At 45.4% G+C, this 20,263-nt stretch overlaps 1 protein-coding gene across 5 annotated transcripts in view; it reads right to left on the bottom strand.

The window, feature by feature from the left end:
• Positions 1 to 20,263, bottom strand: part of CYP19A1 (cytochrome P450 family 19 subfamily A member 1) — a 106,360-nt gene that overhangs the window by 41,189 nt on the left and 44,908 nt on the right. Inside the window, exon 1 of one of the 5 annotated variants that reach the window (XM_082734792.1) lies at positions 5,630 to 7,541. The exons of 3 other annotated variants lie outside the window; for them this stretch is intronic. The gene's annotated coding sequence lies outside the window, so the exon portion shown is untranslated. Of the gene's footprint in view, positions 1 to 5,629; positions 7,542 to 20,263 lie in introns of those variants that run through there. One more of the 5 variants, XM_082734794.1, reaches the window with a different exon arrangement.

Here is a 20,263-nt window from a genome sequence, read left to right as displayed (position 1 = left end):
CACGCATACACATACACATGGCCCTCAAGTGCCATGTTTCTTCAAAAGCCATCTCAAGTATTTGGGGCTCTGGGCATTTGTTTGCCAAGCAGTCTCTACTCTTCACTCACTGGGAATCCCACATGGGTCCTGGTACCAAACAGGACCTGTGGAAGTACCAAACTGTGCTCTGTGGAACCACAGGTATCCTAACACCTTCACTTACTGCCCCATAACCTCAGGATGAGGAAATGCCAGTCCTACCTCCAGAGTCCCAGTGCAGGGCAAAGGCTTCTGGGGACACTGCAGAGCCTGGGTGTCCTGGTGCCTTGAGTTCAGGACACACTCTGGGCCCTGCAGTACCAGGAGGGGTTCCCAGATGTCCTGGTACAGCCTTGACCCTCTGCAGGGTGGGGAAGCAGCCCCCAGGCTTGCAGGAGTATCACCTGGCCGGGCCAGATCCTACCAAATCCTGCCTTGCAGTATGGGGGCAACCTGTCTAGGGGACCCTTCCACTCTGGGTCTGTGGGCCAGGTGTCAAGCCTGCCCTTCCTTTCCTTCTCGCCACTAGACGTGGTGTGCTCCTCTTGTCCCCACTCACAGAGAAATGTGACCCAGCTACCTTGGTTCTCCCTATAAGTCCCTTACAGAATAAAATGAGGCATTCATCCTTAAAAGTTCTCTCCCTCCTTTTGTTACTTCTTCTAGGAGGGGAGTTCTCCAAGGCGAAAGATTTGTGTCTTTCTCCTTCAAGACTATATCCCATTCCCAGAACAGTGTCCTGGACTTTACTTTGTAAACGCTCACTACAAGCCTGTTGCCTGAGTTTGCAGTCTCCACATTCATTCAGGTTGTACTCCTTGGTGCAATCTCCCTGAGACCCTTCTTCTCAGACCTTCTCTTTCAGTCTATCCTGTGCACTGTTGCCAGACTGCTTTTCAGTTCAGTTTTCATGACATCAGTTCCTTGCTAAGCCTTTCCTTGCTTCTAGTTGATTGCAAGGCTTCCAAATTCATCCTCATTCAGACTTATTTCTTGGCTTTCTGCACTAACATTCTGAATCCTCACTGATCCACAGACATCCTACCTTGGAGCTCTTCCTCATGCCTTCCCTATCTCCCCAACTTAGCTGGTTCTGCCCTACAGGCCTCACAGGAAAGATTTGCTTCCTCCTCTCCCATCTCTGAGCCATCTCTTACCTGGTATAAAAACCCCTCCCTCCTTTCTTTGACTTTAGTTCTGGGACACTCTTGCTTTTGACTGCCAAGTCACTCTATAGCTGAAGAGTCATTGTTTCATTAGACAAGCGTTTATTAAAGATATTGTCGGAGCAAGATGCTATATTCAGAGATGAGAGGCATAAGACAATTTTCAAGAAGGTGGTGTTAATCCAGGGACTGGTGGGCGGATGGCAAGTCTCTAGGATGACAGGCAGAGTTGCCCATGAACTGCTGCATCAAGGAAACACAGCTGGAAAGAAACTCTGAGATCTCCCAATAGTACAGTTTTCTCTCTTGAAAAATGAACCAACCACCTGAGGTCCAGGGAAGTAAAGATTCACTCATCAGTGGTCCCTTACAGGTGGAAAAAGTTTACCCACATGCACATTCTACGGTATGATTTCCATGATGCCTTCCTACTGGGGTCATGACACTGCAGATTCTTGTCATTCTTTCCAGCAAGCTTCCAAGTGAGTCTCTGGGAATTTCTTGTTCTGGAGAAGGAGAGATAACAAGAACCAACCAGGGGACACCTGGAGGGATAAACATTGTGTGGTTGGCCTGGACTCCCCTTTAGGGACTACAGGCAAGACCTGAGCCAACTGGCACTCCAAACACAAAAGGAAGACTTATTGACATTGTGTTAAAGGCAAGGGTCCCTCTTGAATAATTTCATAGCTGTCAAAACCCACATTTCACATGAGCATGCAGATCCAAAGCTCTTGGACATCAGGCGGGACTAGGGCTTTCTTCCTCATCTTTGAGGTTCCATGACTTCAGTGCATGTTTGTGGAAATACTCTTTTCTTTGCAAGAGCTTACTGGCCAACTACCAGTAGGCCTGGCTGCTCTGTTACCTTAGCTTTCCTCTTTGCCCATCTGAGGGTACCCTCTTGTCCCCCAGATACCTAATCCATTGTCTTCCCAATGGGCTATATCTGATATCTCCTCCCAAGGCAATGTTTTAAAACATAGCTAGCAGAGATCCCTGGCAAAACCTTCTATATCTTGACATTAAAAGCTTTTCAGGCCACTAGACAGGGTGTGGGTATTGTGAACCAGAGACCCACCATGGGCCGTTCAGTTTTACGAGACCCAACATGTTGTCTGGTCTCTGAGGGAACAGGTAGCAGAGTTTTTCAACCTAATCTTGGCTTTTAACCTGAAGAGGGAAAAAGCAGAAGTGACACATATCACAGAAAGGTTTGAAGAGGGGGCCTGAGTTCAAGTCTCAGTGGCTGACCAGCTCCGTGAGCTTGTTTGCTTCCCAAGCCTACCTGAGCCCTGGCTGAGGAAACCAATTCTCTCTACCTTAGGACATGGAGAAAAGGGTTAAAGCAAAACCTCCAGAGCCAGCACCAGTGGTGTTGGCGGGTGCTCCTCAGGCTCAGACTCTCTGTGGCACATGGGATTGTGGGACTCCAGGACTCTGGGAGCAACTATGCCATGTCCCCAAGTGGGATTGCCTAAGATAGCCCTGATGCCACCAGCTGGAGAGGCCCAGAGAGAGAACCTCTTTCTTGGGGCAAGATCCAGAGCCCTCCCTCAGCCTTGGTATCCAAGATTTACTACACTGAGGTCCCAAGTGGCCCTGCTTTAGCTTACCTACCTGGATGTGATAAGTTCTTCTAAGGGCAATAACGAAGCTGGCTCCTGTACAGAACATCCAGCTGCCTCTGCAGTGGGATGTCTTTTGTCATTACCACAGCATAAGTTCCTCCAGGGCTAACGGTCACATCTCTGTCCTCTTTGTGGCTCCCATGGAGGCTACATGAGTGCCTTGTGCCTAGTAAGTGCTCAGTAAATGTCAGTGACATGAATGGTTAGCAGGTTAAAGTTTGGGGTCTGGGTTGTTAAAACATAATGAACTCACACACCCGCAAGGGAATGTTTTCCATATCCTATCTGTGCTTGCATATGTCAAGTTTCAGCAATGCAGTGGCCCACAGCCCACAGTCAGATAACAGCGGCTGGCCTTTCCTTGTGAGCTTATCTGTTGTTGAGCAAACTAGGCCACACAGATGGCCTAGAGCAGGGCCAGTCTCTGACAAGGGAGCCACTGGCTGACCCCAAGTGCTCACATTACTTAACCCCTCTGGTCCTCCTTTCCTTATCTCTAAAACAGGGATTCGGCCATATGACCTTTTCTATTTCTGTGTCTGATCCCCAGAATTCTTACCCTTTATCTTAGCTTCCCCTCCTGGTTCTCTCTTCATCTTCCTTGATTCTTTTTCCTTGTGTATCATTGCCTTAGGCCAGCCAGGGGTGCCCAAAGGCCCAGGTATCCAGAACAAAACTGGAATATCTGGGAAGCTGGGGTGCTGTAGCTCTTCTCATTCTCCTTAAATCCCCAGGCCCATTATGAGAACCAAATGAAAGAACTTACAGAACTTCAGTCTGGGAAACACACTCAGGAATCAATATGCAGTGTTTTTGAATACAGTTCTGAGTTCTGGACCCCCTGAGGCCCATTCACCAACTTCAAATTAACAACCTCTGGGGCCAGTTCCTTTTTCCACTTTCCACCTCAGTTTCCCAATATCCCAGAGACCCTTTCCACATCAAAACCACCTTCACTGACCAGTAGAGTGTGATTTTCAGATTGTAAGTGAGTGGAATTTCCTTTGGGAATTTTACATTTCTCCTGGACCCTAAATCCACAGGTGAAACCTTAATGATAAGGTGGTAGATGAAGCAGCCAGTGGAACTAGTGAGAAAAAATTAACAGGAGAATGTCTGATAACACTGAAATCCCAGCTGTGGCCTACCTCTCACTGACACTGTCTCTCATTGACACTGTCCAAGTAACCCTTGGTAGGTATCAAGGCTCAGAAGTTCTGTGGACTTCTGCCATGGAAGGTCCTATCTCATGGGAAAACACACATGCAGGTAGACTATTGTGCTCACTCCCCAAGTTTCATATCTACAACATCTTATGCACTAGGCTCTAGAAATATAGCAATGAACAAAATGAGGTCCGTGCCCTCAAGGAGTTAATTTGGACAATACAGAGCCACCTGTATTACCATTCTTGTAAGTCAAATTACAAGTTTAACCACAGGCATCCTTAGGAAGATAAGAGAAACAGATTATCATGGGAAGGTTGGCTATGGTTTAGTGAGCAGGCTTTGAAGGAAGAGCATTATTTTCAAAATATCAAATTGAAGGAAAGGCATTGCAGCTTAAGAGAATGAGAAAAGAATTGATAGGGGAAACTCAAAGCTGTTCCTGCATCCCTCCCCATGCCATTAGTTTTCCTGTGTTCAGATGGATGCCCATCACTGATTATGTTCACTGCTACAGCTCTGCCTCAGTTTCTTCATCAGAAAAAAAGGAGAAATAGAGTTTCTTGATGTGGTAACTATAAAGAGAGAGACCTTATTAGTGTCTCTACCACATGGGAAGAGTTCAATAAATGATGTTATTAGTCTCCAGTGTCCAGCAAAAACATAGACTATAAGGGACAGTCCTAGAAATAGCTAGAAGCAGCAGTCTCTGGACTGAAGTGGTGTCCTGGGGGTCACCAAAGATGTCTGTGCTTTGGGGCAAATCACTACACCTCCCTGCACCGTAAGCCTCATTGGTGAGTGGTCTGAAGGTCAATAATTCTATGACCCTTTTGTCATGGAGCAATTGGGGATCATGTGAGAGAGGCTGAGGTGGCCTGAACAGAATTGCAGAGTTGCAGAATAATTGATGTTTGCCTCCAGTGCCCTTCCTCACCCAGACTTCCTTTTCTGAGTCATTTGCCCACATTTTATATCCACCCACTTTCTTCTCCCCAGTCATAAGAAATCATCTCACCAAAATAATTGGTCTCCAGGGGCTAATCTTTCAACTTGTTCTCCCTCCTAGGGATATTTTCATTTTAACAGGTGCCTGGAGCAGTTTTTTGGAGGGCACAAAAGAAATGTTTGGCACTCTCTCAGCTCTCTGGGAGCCTGTGGTCTAGTAGGAGAAGAGAACTAATAAGCATGACATGGTTGACAAGTACAAAGAGATATTAACACAGAGAAGTGGCCAAAGAAGGCTTTGCATGAATTGTGAAACTTGTTCTGGGCCTTGAAATGTGGTTGGAGTTTTAATGGGAAGAAGACAGGGTTTAGTAAGAGCTTGGAGGCAGGAATGAGTAGGGTGGTTGGGGATAACGAGACTGAAGAAGCCGGATCCATATTGAGAAGCATTACTATCTACTGGCGGAGCTCTAAGCAGGGGTAGGGATGATGAGGGAGGGTACAGGAGAGGCAGGATTCTCTTAGCTGACCCCCTGGCTTCTAGCTTGTTCATGTACTCCTGTGCTAGGAAACTAGGGGAAGGTTCGAAGACACAGGAAATTCAACTAGCTAAACTGCCTGTGTGGGTGCAGGCATCCTCAGAACCAATTTGTGAGCCTTGCAAAAATGTTTTAAATTCACATCTAATTTCACTTACGGCTCATTGTCAACAAGCACTGTATTTGATCATCCATTTGTTCCACCAGCATGGCTTCAAATGACCTTTTACGGCTTCCCAAATCAAGTCTCTCATTGGTGAAGGAAGAATTGGCCCCTTGATATATGTGTAGGAGAATTCAGGCAATCCCAACTCAGTTCTGGCAAATTCTTGGCTAATATTTCTTTGGTGGTTGTCTCTCCTCTGTTCTCAGTATTTTTGCTTCCTAGAATACCAGCTAGACAAATATTGAGCCTTATGGATCCATTCTTCATGTTTCTTACCTGCTCTTTTTATATTTTCCATCTCTTTTACCTCTTTGTGCTGCATTCTGAGATCATTCCATGATTGGAACCCCCAGGTCTTCAACTGTTATTTGGCTTTCAGTCTATCCATTCAGATTTCCATTTCAAAAATCAAACTATTAATGTCCATTTTATATTAATTTCTTTATGGATGGCAGTATCTGCTGATATCTCTGAGGTGGTTATTAATTCAGTGTATTATATAGGGCCCTGTTTTCATTGACCAGTAAGTCTTGTTTCCTCAGGTGCAAACTCTTCTGTTTACAGTTTGTGACTTCCTATGGTGTTGGCATTCATCAGATTTTGGTGAGTCTTAATTACATGCTCATTTTTGTGGCTGAAATTCCCCGTAAGGCATCTGGCTGCTTCTGTTTGTCCACCTTTTTGGGGAGGAAGAGCAGAGACAGGACGTTCTGGTGCAGTTTGTATTCCAATCTGTTTACAGGAAGAGTGAGAAAGAGGTGAAACGTGCCACTAGTCAGAATATCTTAGAGTTAGGCTTCTGGGCTCGGGTGTACCCTGCACCTCCCGCTCCAGCCCTCTGTGCCAATAGCTCCTTTGGGAAGAGTCCCTACATCAGCTACTGCTTGATAAGGGGGAAAGACATATTCAGGAACTCCTGAAGCCCATTCCTCAACCTGCTTGTTGCCCCTAGTTTCCTCCTACTCTCATGAATCTACTTTCTCCACATAGGGAGTCCCATTCAGTTTTGTATTTCCTTTGTAGGGATACTCTTCCTTGTGTATGTTGATTTGTTTCCTCTACCAGGTCAATCCTGTCCGGTTTTGTATTTTCAGAATTCCTGGCCCAAGGAGAGCTCCCTTCTTGTTTTAGAGTTCAGTTGTAGCTTTTAAAAATATCTTTTTCTATCCATTCCAGAGATTTGGGGTGACAAAGAAAGGCTGTAATGTATACTTCACCTACTGTCTTGAACCAGTTTACTCAGGAGATTATAAGTGTCACAGGCTTCTGAAAGCAATTCCAAAGAAGTGACTCTGGGGATGTGTTGGCTTCTATCATTGAAATGAGTAGGCTGCATAGGAGTGTCATCTGCTTGGTCCTATAATGTCTGATGTAATAGTTACTCATTAGTCCTGTGGCTCTGAGGCCTGACCCTGTGGCAATAAGGCAGCGTTGTTGATTTCCGAGGTGCTCTAGACTTCATCCACAGAGGGTCCAGAGTTGGATATGGTAAACAGAGGAGGCAGCAGGGGATAAAGAACAAACAGTGATGTACTCAGGAGACCCAGGAGAGCAAATATAGGTCAGATATGGAGGTCTGTGACCCAGCTGGAGGGAGAAGAAACAAGCAGAAATGCACACATATAAAAATGGCTTCTCCCAGAGTGGGTGGTGGAATAGTGAACATGGGAGATTTTGGCCAGGCATGAGAATGCTAATAAAATGATCAACATTTCTCTAATGCAGGGTAAACTTGGAAAAATGGAGTGGGTGAATCCTTCATAAGTGTTAGAAACAGTTTGCACAAGGCCCTGAATGATCTGTGACCAGTTGGAACTTGAAAGTGAGACAATCAGCATTGTTACAGTTTTTATGACATTCTATGTTGTCATAATGGGGAATAATTTACTTTACAGCCCCATACTGTGTGACTTGAGGCAAGTTACTAAACGCATCTGAGCCTTCAGTTTCCTTCCCAGTAAAATGGAGATAATAGAGTCTTCTTTGCCTTGAGATAACTTAGATGAAATATCTACATACACTGTGATAGAGTACAAATGGCAAGCAGGATTTTGCCTGATACTTCTTCTCTCTTGGGAGTTCAGAAGCAAAGCAAAAATGAACGAGAGAGAGAATCCCTTGAAAGAGATAAACCCTCAGGTAAGCATTCCAGGGATCCCTGCAAAGCTCTGAAATGCCACAACCAGCGAACCAGACATGTTCTCTCAAGGTGTCTACTCCTTCAGCAAGGGCCTTCTGTTCTAGGTACTACATCAGGTGATGGGCACCTGAGGAACATGGTTGACAGGCCCTGTCCCACCTGAGGAACATGGTTGACAGGCCCTGTCCCTAGAGCTCATGACCTAGTAGTGAAGGCAGGCCTTGAACTGGTAAGCATAACATTGAGACAAGGTTTATCAGAGAGAGCATGCATGGTCCTATAGGAGTATGTAACAGAAAACCCCTTCCAGATTCCCCAGATGAGGTCAGGTGCCTACTCAAATTCAATCTGAAAGATAGTATTTTCCAGGAGAAGGAATGGCAAAGGGGTGACTTATTCCAGAGAGAGGGAACAGTGTGTATAAAGGCTCTGGTGGTTAAGAAGAAAATGCTCTTACCAAAAGTAGGAAAACTTCTTTCCAAATTATGCAGACACTATTCCAGTAATTGGAGGCAGATCTTATTTGTGTGGAGGGTCTCTGGAACAGCTGGGCTGTAAGTTCTTACATGGTTTCCTGACTCATTGGGGGAGTAAAATGGGGGACGGCCCCATGTGCAGGTGCACTCGCCTGAATTGATTGCCACCATTTCTCATTAAAGTCACTATTGACCTGGGCACAATGAGGGATCCCTGTCTCCCATAAAAACCCAGTTAAAGTAACTCAGAGGAATCTTTACTCAACAGAATATTTTGAGAAGAAATTTCATTTTCAGTTTGTTTTGCTCACAAGTGAATGGGGAGGGAGGCTTTCCGGTGTTTCCACTCCTCAGGAAAAGTTTGGAAGCCTTTAACCCCATGTTTAGCTGAGACAAAAGTTGTGGCTTGCCTGCTATTGATTCCAAGTTCTACATGGGAGCTGCTAATAAGGGTCCTAAGAAATCAGCCAAGGGGTACAGAGGAAAACTCCCCTTTGCTTGGATATGACGTAGGCAGAGAGTACGTCTGGAAAGCATCTGAAGGTGACAGGCTCTGTAATGATGGATGAGTAAGGTGTTTGCCAAAGAGCTCTTTCCACACTCCTGCCAGTGCTATAAGAAGCAGTCCTTTCCTCACATGATGGGAACCATCCTGAAAATTATTGCCCCAAAAAGAATGAAGTGGCCCAAATAGTTCAGCCAAATCCTGAGTATTATTCCCTCGATTTATGGGAGCCCTAATTTTGCTCATATAGAACCAGACATTCAGAGTTAATATCTTTCCACCAAGAGATACTTAATGGGTAAGGCAGTATACCTATATCACTGTGGCAGAATGCAAAGTAGGCATTCCTGAAAGAAATGTTTCTGTACAGCTTATCAAAAAAAAGCACGGAGCCTAGAGATAATGCCCTCTGTCCGCTGCCCCCACTCTAGGGATCTTAAAATGGAAAAAAAAAAAAAAAAAGATAAAATCTGCTGCCAGCTTAGCTGTACAATCTTTAGGTCTTACAAAAACTACACAGAACCTATATTTATGAAGCTCCCATTTCTGTGAAAATCAAGACAGAAGCCACTGGTTATTTAGCCCAGTTCTCGAACCTGAGAATTTGGAAATTTGGCATTTATAGGAGAGGAAGATATTTACTTTGGATATTTACCCATAAGTCCAGCAGGTGAGGAGTGGGCATGACAGCCCTGCATATATCATTCTGGGCTCACCTCTAAAAATTCTGATCCAGTAAAGGCCTGGCTTTGACCTATGTGGTAAATCCCCAATATACCATTTAATAAACGGGTAACCTTGGTTGGGCAAGTTACTTAACCTCTCTGAGCCTCAGATTCCATAGCCTTGTAATGGAAGTAGCACCTACCTTCTAGAGTGGTTGGTGAGGATTTTAGAGTTCGTTTACTTAAAGCACCTAGTACAATGGCTAATACATATTCATTCCCCAATAAGTGATAGCCAGCCTTAATGGTAAAATAAATACCTGTCAAAAGACAATGATGTTAAGAAGAAGAAAAATATTCAACTAAGAGCTATGTTTTGAGAAAAGATGTATAGTCAGACAGCTTGGCATTGGAGGTGAGGGTAGAGTGAGGGTTATATATCAGTAGAGAGAGACTCTTGGACTGGTTTGCCCAAAACACTCCCAATGATGCCTATTGTCCCTGCACCATTAATAGTATTCCCTTTACTCTCAAAAATGTTCCAGTTTAGTAATAAATTTTATAATCACCTTAATTATATGTGATTCTTCAGTGTGCTTCCAGAAGCAGTCACCCCCTTCCTTCTGCCTGCAGCATCACACTACAGTGACTGCAGCTATCAGTAATTATAATGGTTACATTTTATTGAACACCAAACTTTACCTTGCTACATCCAAGCCTCACAATAAGTCCCATAAAGATTTTACTCTCATATCCATTTGCATATGTGGCTTAGAGAGATGAAGTAGCTTGCCTAAGAGTTTAGATTTCACAAAGCATAGAACTTGGGGCTGGATGGAATAGCAAGCTTCTGTGTGGCCTTCAGTCTAGAGAAGGGCAGAGCAGGTAGTAATTCTGTGAGGGTGAGGAGAGCCGCTCTGGAAATTTCCCTTGCCAGTAGAGCTGGTCTCCCATGACCTCCAGGGTCTGAACCACAAACACCTCTGGGAAGGGTGCAGAACTCAAAGGAATGTTGGCTCTTGGGTTGGTGACCAATAGGAGCTTTGCCTCCATGCCAGAGTGGAAGGAATTCCAAACAGGCCCTAGCTTCTTGGACACTGTGCTCCAGTGCCTGAGCCCAGGGCACTGAGGTCAGTCTCAAACAGCACCCTTCTCATTGCAATATTTTCTTCCAAATACTATGCCAAAGTGCTAAACCATACAAAAACAGCAGCAACATGAGGATCAAACCCTCTTTCCCTTTTGTGGTATCTTTTAGACTATAACTCTCAATCCTACTTGTGGATCACAACAGACATTTTGTGCCTACACATATATATATATATCAGTAAACGTAAAAATAATAATAGCTAACACTTATTGAGCACTTACTGTGCACCAGGCACTGTGCAGAGCGCCTTGTAGGTAATATTCTCACTTAATCCTTATATGAACTCTAGGAGTTAGGCACTAATACTGAAGTCCAGAAACTAGCAACAGCTGTCCAAGGTCACCGAGCTACTGAGCGGTAGAACCAGACTCAGATCCTGGCAGTGCAGCTCAGAAGCATACTTTGATCCTCTCTACTGTTTCTTGCTTTCTTCTCTCTCCTCTGCTCTGTACTGGTAGCTAATGTTACATGAGCTACCTACTTCCAAAGGACCAGAAGCTCCTTGAGCAGGCACTAAGTAGGACTCTAGAGCCCTGCCAGAGGATGGAACTAAGTTTGTCCTTATAGCTAGGATTGTGTGCTTTCCAAATCACTGCTTCTTCTCCACAAAGCTTTCCTGATCTCCCCAGTCCCCTCTCCCACGTGTCTTCCTTTATTGCCCACGACCAGGGTCAGCACTTGTGAGCTTCTCATCACTTCTTGTGACATTTCTAACATGCCTTTATGCCAGTGTAACCCAGGTGCTTTTAAGCATGTGGCTTGACTTCCAGGTTAGATTGTAAACTATCATGCCTCTCTCTCCAGTCACTTCCCAGCAATGCCCCTGTCAGTCTCTACAGCACACTTGTATGATCTAGAAAATTCCACATCTGGGAGGAAAACTTTGGAAAAGGCTCCCTTTCAGTGGACCTTGGACTGGATTCCAGTTCCTCCTGCCCCTGCACTTCTTTCCCACCGCCCTCTGTATCTAGCAGAAGGGCTAAGAAAGAAGTGCTCAGTACCTATCTATGTATTGGCGGCCTGGAATTCTAAGGTAGGCTCTGTTGAAATTGTTGCAAATATTTACAAAAAACAAAGAGGACTATAAGAGTGGTTTTCTCTTTAAAATGAAAGTCTGATTTATCCAATTAGAAGAATTCAAATCGAAAAAACTAAGGCAGGGCGTCATCCATCTTAAGTAGATGACTGAATGTCCAAGGAACCAAAGTGGGCCACAGCAAATGCTGCTCACGACAAATTTGACAAAAGCTTGAGAAAGTGGGAAAGTCTTAGGATGCTTTGAGTTTAACTAACTTCCATCTCCAGCCCCTACCATGATTTACAAGCTGTGGCAGTTTAGGAAAATCACAAAAGCTCTCTCCTAGCCCCAGATTGTACATCTGTAAAATGGAGCTAATGATTCCTGCCCTCTCACCATCCAGAGGATGATGTAATCACTAGAGGAGATTGTGAATCTCTAGTACAAGCACCCAGAGAATTATGCTAGGCAGAGTTAGGGCTTAGCATTGCTATCCCCTGTAACATCTGTCAAATTATCAAGTAGTCAAAGCAAGAAAGGAAGGAAGGAAGGAAGGAGGAAGGAAGCAATGAAGGAAGAAAGAAAGAAAAAGAAAGAAAGGAAGAAAGAAAGAAAGAAAGAAAGAAAGAAAGAAAAAGAAAAGAAATTGCATGAAAAATAATGGTGAATGCGTTGCACAGGATCAGATTCTGGCAAATGCTTAAGTTTAGGAATAACTGGAGATAGCTGGAAACATTTTGGCTATGTGCAAGAAAAGATGGTATAAGGAAATTACCCAGAGAGAGACCACATTGTGTTCTTCAGTTTCAAGGGAGATTTTTAGGGGTGAATTGGGCACTGCACCTAGCTTCTTTTGGTTCTAAGATGACCAGCTCTTTTGCCAAGGGAAACTTCATACGGCTTTCTTGTAGAGTTGCCATGGGTAAGGAGGCAGGGTGGGTGGCATTGTTCTTAGGGCTGGAGAAACCAGCAGTGGTAGAACAGTTCTCAAATGGAAGAATGCTAAACTCTGGAACTAGCCCTATTAATACGTTTAAAAATGAGTCAAAAGAGGGAGCAGATTGGAAAGCTCTCTAGAGGTAGAGGGAAATGCCAGACAGATGGGGAGAAACTATAGGAAGCCAGTAGGAGTGGGCTGAGAAGAGGCTGAGGATTTTCAATGTGGGCAAAGATAGGTGATGCATTTTGCAGAAAAAAAAATGACCCAAATTATGCTTATGACTCATTGACTTTTCTAGAACTCTGAACTCCAACTAAGTGCAAGGCATGGTATTAAGCCAGGCAGGTAGGGAGGACTAAAAGGATACCGTCTGTGCTGTTAAGGAGGTTTTGATACAGCTAGAGAGAAAGGCATGAATACAAATAAAAATCACAAGGCTTTCTGTGATAAACTCCACAGGAAAGGAGTATGCAAATTATGACAGTGGAATAGCAAAGGATTGACTCTGATCACAGAAGAGGATGGAAGTCAGGAACTATCTCACAAGGAAGAAGTCTTTCTGGTGTTGTGGGATCATTAGGACTCTGTGGAAACTAGATGTCAAAGTGCTCTTGGCAATGGTATAGGACACTAACTCGGGTATATTCTGAGCATTTTCATGGAAGGCATTGGTCCTAAAGGACTGCCGAAGCCTTGGTGAATGTTCAGAAATTTTAGGAGAAGCATTAACTATGAGGAAGTCTGTTTAAGTCAACCCAGAGCATACATGAGTTAAACCATGTGATAATATGCATCCAGTGTAACTAAAAACGTCTGACCCCTTTGCTACATTGCCAAAGCACACACACACAAAGCTCACAAAGAGGTTGATCTGAACCAGCTGAGCTGGAGAGCAGTTACCAGGAGTTTTCAGGATACAAGCATCATTTAGAAGCTCAGAGATAGGGGCACCTGGGTGGCTCAGTGGGTTAAAGCCCTGCCTTCGGCTCAGGTCATGTTCCCAGGGTCCCGGGATGGGAGCCCTGAATCAGGCTTTCTACTCAGCAGGGAGCCTGCTTCGTCCTCTCTCTGCCTGCCTCTCTGCCTGCTGTCAAATAAATGAATTAAAAAAGAAGAAGAAGAAGAAGCTCGGAGATGGCCTCTTAGGCTATTCTAGAGTTAAGAGCTTGTTGACTCTGAAACAAAAGTAAGAAGCAGGCAGCCAGGATCAGCCAAGACCTTTGTATAAATCTTGAAATGAGTAATTAGCATTATTAACATATCCCTTCAGAACTTTGATATAAGAAAAGAGATATCCTTAGTTAATTATAAGGAAATAACAATAGTAAATATGCTTCTCTTATTAATTTTTTTTGGGGGGGGCAAGTGTTCCAGTTTGAACTAGCCAGTTCATCACAGATGGCACAAATGCCTTGATAGAGTCAACTATAAGAGCACTTGTGTTATATATGTGGTAATGAGAAGGAGTCCTTCTCCCTGGGGTAACCAAGGAGGGCTTCAGAGAGCTCACCAGGGAGCAATAGGATTCCAAAGAGGGAAGCGTGGGGCAGGTCTTTCCAGGGAGAGAGAACATCATGGCTGTGAAGGCTTGCTGAAGTGGGTGATGGGCAAAGTACTGAAGTCTTCTGATTCCGGGCAATCTCTTCCTGCCCACCATCCCACCCCCATATTCAATTGCCCTTTTATCTCTGCAAGTCTTGCCTCTCCCCTGCCTCTCTCTTCTCAATGCCGCCTGTGAGCTAAGGCTCTTGCCAGCCCTCCTTCGGAAGAGAGTCACACAAATGCCCCTGCCCCCTTCTCTCCTTCCACCAATTCTTTCTCCTTCCTGCTGACAGGTTTTCAAAATGCAGCACTCACTATGTCACTCCTTGGTTTAAAAGCTTGAAGACCTCCCCCACTCCTCAGTGCTAGGTTTACTTTTATTAATACAAGATTCCCCCACTCTTGGCAAAAGAACACATCTGGACTCCCTGTTCTTTAGTAAAGAAAAGATAGCTGTAGGCCGAATCTGGAAAACAGACTACGGTGACAAGTCCTAACTGTTCGACCATCTCAAGAAGGCAGAGGTATGCTTTCTCCTTTGGCAGGCAGAGCAGGGGCCCATTGAGTAGCCATTAGCAGGGAAGCTCAGTCCCTGAGCTGGCCCCAGTGGATCACAGAAGTGGTAAAAGCAAAAAAGGCATTGCCCACCCTCAGAGAGCTTACAGTTCTAGTAAGGGAGGCCCACAAACAATATACAGATAATCACTCAACTCAGTACTTAGCTGCAGTTCTGGGATAGAAAAAGGTGAGGATTCAGGAAAGATTAAACCAGGTTGGATATGGTATTTGAGGCCTTGGGAGAACCTGAAATTGCCTAGCAACACTGTGCTATGAATGAGAGAAGCTCCCAAAGAACTCAAAAATTCAGAATTTGGGGAGAGGAAGAATAGGCAAAAGATCCCAAGAAACGCCAGTCAGAAGGTATAAGGAAGAAATAGCATTTATCACCAAAGACAAGAAGAGAGAGTGTTTCAAGGAGCCGGATATGGTCAACTGTATCGAATGTTGCAGGGAGGTCAAGTCAGATGAAGACAAAGTTTATATTGATAAAGCAAGGAAGCTACAGTGACCTCAGCAAGAGCACTTTCTGCCAAGTGGTGAGGTAGGAAGCCAGACTGGAAAGGGGAAGAGGAGACAGTGGAGACAATGCCCGTGTATAACTGTTAAAAAAAAAATTAAAAAGCTTGGCTCTAGATGGAGGGGAGAGAGATTAGGTGAGAATTTGAGGGATGTGTTCAGTTAAGGGAAGTTTTGTTTGCTTGGCTTTGTTTGTAATGGAGGATTCTAGCATATGTTTAAGTGAAATCCAGGTATGAGGCAGAGATTGAATATTTGGGTGGGAAAAGGGAGCGAATATCCTGATGGAGCAGGGCTTTCTTTAAGCAGGAGGAGATGAGATTTTGGCTGGAGGGGAGACCTGTGCTCTGTTGTCATATAGGTATGAGGAGAGGACGGGTACAAACACAACTGACCAGTGTTTTCTGTCAGGCCTCTTCTCTGGGAATAAACGGGTTTGGAAGCATGAAGCTCCGAGAAGAGGAAATGAAATTGTGATTGTGAATGTGGCTTGAGAGCTTCTAGAAAAGTGCAGTAGTACTGCTGGCCAGTGCCAAGGGGCCCAACAAGCCTGGAGAACTCAATGAAGTGAGATTTATGACAAAATGTCCAGGCAGGTCATTTTCTTCAGTAAGGCTCGTCTGCTTAGCACAAGCATGGATTGTTCTGCAGGTCTTGGCCAGGCAAGGACTTTTGGAAAGAGCATGATGCACTCAGTAATCTGTTTAGGACACTCTGGGAAGAATTATTGCCTCTAAGGAAGATATAAAGGACGAAAAGACAGAAGGAGGGTCACGGACAGAGAAGGTGGAGGGACCACTGGCATGGAGATCTCACAGTGAAGGCACCTGAGAGAACGAGCTGGAAGAGGTGGCAAGAGAATGAGATTTCAGGGGAGATACACATTGGAATGATGCTAAGATCCCAGCTGTGCCCAAGGGGGTGGCTGAGAAGGAGGGAGATTGTCACAGAAGGAATGAGTGTCAGGTAACACAGCAACCAGGGTGTTCTTGCTTCCATCAGTCACAAGGACACTTAGCTGTTTTGGATGATGGGGTTGAGGGAAAGATGTGTAGAAGGAGACTAAAGGCTTCTGTGACTAGGGGAGACAGACAGATGCTGTGAAACCTCAAGCAGGTTTCATCTCTTTAGAAAGAAAAAGGGAATAATTGTCCAGAGGCAGCACTCAGGAAGGCACCAACATGGGACATTGGAAACCTAATGGTGCACACACATCCTTTACTTGAGCAGACAGATGGGAAAACAGGGTTCTCAGGGGTCAGCCCGAGTATGGTACAGAGACAGAGCTGGAAAGATTGCTGGGGAAGAAGAGGAGTTGGTGGAGCCTGGGGAAACAGGGAATGGGAGCTGGAGCCTCCAGCTGGAGGCAGGCAGAAAACACAGCAGTTCCAGGAACAGCAAAGTTTAGTGACAGCTCTGGCATACCGCTCAGTCAAGTCTTGTGTTACCTAATACCCTCCGTGCAACCTGTAGCAGCTCTGGATACATAGTAGAGGTCAAGATCACCCACATTATAATGGGCATGGTTCCCCAGATCGTGGTTTTGGAAACCCATTTATGTCACTTCAGAGTGCACAGATGATAAATTATACCCAATGGGATGAAGGATTAGTCACCAACTTTACAAAATAACTCTATAAAAATAACGTTAAGTAATCACTCCTGAGTCAATGAACAACTTTCTCTACATTAAATCCCTATTTTCCTCTCCCTTTCCAGTGTCATGTGCCCTACACTCTACCCAGCTATACCAAACTAGTCCTAACTTCCCAAGCACACCACCCCCATTTGGGTCTCTTGAGATTGTGTATGTGATGTTCCTCCATCTGGTCTAGTCCCTGGGGTGGGGGGCAGGCTAGCTAGTGCTACCGGATCACTCTTTATGCCCTCTCCTTATTAAGTCAGCGGAGGATTTTTCATTGTTTCAGGGAAGCAGAACACAGAAGGAAAAACATTTTCCTGGTTTTTGAATTTCAAAATCCAGGCCCTGTAGGGGTAGGCAAGGACTGGCCACATTCACAGCTTTGGGGAAAAGCACAACTTAAAGGAGCAAGGCTTCTCACCTCTGCCTTCCAGAGAGAGATGACATCTCCTCCTGGGGGAGGTAGAAGTGATGGAAAAGGAGAAGCTGATGCGGGAGCCGGACAGCCTGGAGGAGGAGGCTCTCTGCAGGAATTAGGGCACAGGACCATCTTCTGTCACATTTCCCTGCCTTAACTGAAGTTCCCATCTGTAACCCGCTCACCCTGCTTACCTACTCATCTTGTCTTACGTTGTGCTTTAAATTTGCTTTTGCTGCCATAATTTAAAATTTTGAATATCTCAAACTTTAAAATTCAGGTTTCAGGCCTCTGTTAAGGAAAAACCCAGGAGATCTGACACACTGGACTCACATTCCTCTGTGGCCACAGCCTGTTGGTCCTTTCAATGGGGCAGGCACCCTCCTTTCCCCCCTAATTATTATACCCTCATCATTACCTGCCCGACCTTTGTAGCTCTCTGAGCTTCACGTACCCTGATGGCCACCAGGCCAAGGTCAGTGACTATGACCGGGCTTGATAAACCTAGTTATAGCCTCAGAGACAAAGCAAATCTTAGTTTCCCCCAACACTAAGAAAGAGTCGGTTTCCTTTGTGCCAAGGTGCACTAAGCCTCTGTTCACTCTGTAAATCTGGCCCAATGTGCAGCCCAGACTCAGCTGAGGAAGACTTCGCTTTCTTCCTGGACAAAAACCTGCCAGATCCAACTCTCTCCTGCCAGGCTCAGAAGGGCAGAGATGACTCTGGATAATGCTCTCACATGTCACATTATGTGCGCAATGCTTTCCTCTCACTAAGGGGCGCTTGCATATTTGCCGACAGAGCGGCGAGTGTTGGCATATCCTGAGAGGTTAAACTATGTACCCAAGGTCTCCCAGCTAATCCGTGACCTCGGTAAAGACCCAGTCCGCCTCTCTTCCCCGCCAGTACCCTTGCAGATTATACTGCTTCATCCTGCCTCTGGGAAAGGCTGGGTTCGAGGCCCTTCCCTGACAGGCAGAAGGAAAAGCACCTCCCTCCTCACACAGGTGGAGGTGGATAAACTTCTGCCAGTTCCTTCTCTAACCCGTGGAGTCAAGGATTAGTCCAAAATTTCTAGCATGCCTTGACCCATTTAATGGAACCTTCCAAGTTTATTTTTACTTCTAAATCCATGAGTTTTAACAGGTTTATAGGGCATGTTTCCTAAAAAGAGCTCTTATCTGCTCTTGACCTTTAAAATAAGCATGACCTGGACCATGTGGAAAAAGCTGGAGGCAAACAACTGGCAAATCAAAGAGGTCCGGCCACTAATCGATGATGGGCTAGGCGCGCGAAATTTCTCTAAGGTCTGGTCTTTTGTTGCGGCTGGGTCATTGTCTGACTAGGAGTATTCATTCTGGAAGGAAAGGCAAGGTATTGAAAGAGAGCCTGATGTATTTTACTACTCTCTCTGTGGACTTGGCTGTTGTCATGGTTACTTTCTTCAAAACAACAAATTGGGACTTTCACCCTTATTCCACACTAGAGAGGAAATCAAAGAACAGGGAGGACTGTAACCAGAAGAATCTAATGAGAGCAGGACTTGCCTTGCTTCTACCCTGATATACTTCCTACTCTGGAGAGCAAGTCTAACCTACATTCCAGACTCTCCATCATGGGCTTCAGTCTCTGTCCCTCCTGGTCAGGGTGAATGGAGCCAAACCTTTCCCTTGATGGGCACTGGATGCTTTCTGGAGTGAAATCAGTCCAGCTCCTCTCCTTGCGGGAATCCATGGCTGGAGCCCCTGGGCAGGCAGGGCGGGGAAGGAGAGCACTGTTCCCACACAGGCTGCTCTGTAGCTGGGACTGACCACAGAATTTGCAAGGCCCAGTGCAAAATAAAAATGCAGAGCCCCTTTCTGGTTCAGAAAGCAGGCAAAAGGACTTTTTCTTTCTTTTACAGTCTTTCTTTCCACCTGTCATGGTGTCTTTCATAATGTTGTGCTACTTGGGGCACAGGGATACTCGATGGGCAAATACAGACCCTCCCAGTTGCCCGGAGGCCCCCCACCCTATGACTCAGTCCCCTGACTGTGCACCCAGTCCCCCCATTCTTCTCATGCACTGTCAGGCAGAGGGCAACAGTGTTGGCTGGGCAGGGAGGAGAAAGATCAGGCAGTGGAGAACTTATCCCCATTCCCAGGGAAGCCACAGAAGAGGTGACCCTGCATGAGTTAAGGGTCCAGGTTCCCCATACATCCCCTATCCCATTGGACTTCGCTTACAAATTCAAAGATAAAATGATTAAGAACTTCCTTCCTCTGACTGCAGAGCGTTAAACCTGCTCATGGGTGCCCCTCCTGAATTCTGAGCCCTATGTGACTGTCTTGGCTGATGGGCTGCCCAAGCAGCTGGCCTTGCTGCTCCTCCTCCTCATGCTCAAGGGAGCTTGAATGCCAGGGCTGGTCCCAGTGTGCACCAGGCATTGTGCCTGGCTCCACTCCCCCCACCCAGCCTGAGGGGAAGGTCCATATTAAAACAGACAAAGAGGAAAGCAAAGTAGAAGACTCAGTGCTCCCTAGGTTTCTTCTAGAACACCGTTCAAACTGTTTTAGTGTACAGGGGGTCCTGCATCCATTACATCAGACCCTGTCTCCCTCCAACCCTTTAAAACCACTTTACTGAGGCATAATTGACATACAATAATCCTCAAATACTTAAAGTGTACAGTCTGATATGTTTTAACATACACGTACACAATTGCGAAATCATCCCCAGAACCAAGATAACATTTTCTTCCCCCTTTGGTAATCCATCCCTTCATGTGCCCTGTCCTCCACACAGCTGTGGATCTGCTTCCTGTCACTATTGATTAGCTTGCATTTTCTAGATTTTTATGGCAGGGTAATCCTACAACCCGTGCTCTTTTCTCTCTGGCTTCTTTCACCCAGTACACTGATTTTGAGAGCCATTCACGCGGCTGTGCTCATCAGCGGTGTGTCCCCTAATGCTGCTGAGTTGGGTTCTATTGCATAGTCAAACGACGGTTTATCCCTTCATTTGTTAATGGATACCTGGGTTGTTTCCCAGTCTGCGCCATGTCCTATAAGGCT

Source organism: Mustela nivalis (genome assembly GCF_964662115.1).
Source record: "Mustela nivalis genome assembly, chromosome: 6".
Classification (NCBI taxonomy): domain Eukaryota; kingdom Metazoa; phylum Chordata; class Mammalia; order Carnivora; family Mustelidae; genus Mustela; species Mustela nivalis.
The sequence above is the reverse complement of the archived record's forward strand: the minus strand, read 5'-3'. Positions and strand labels throughout refer to the sequence as shown.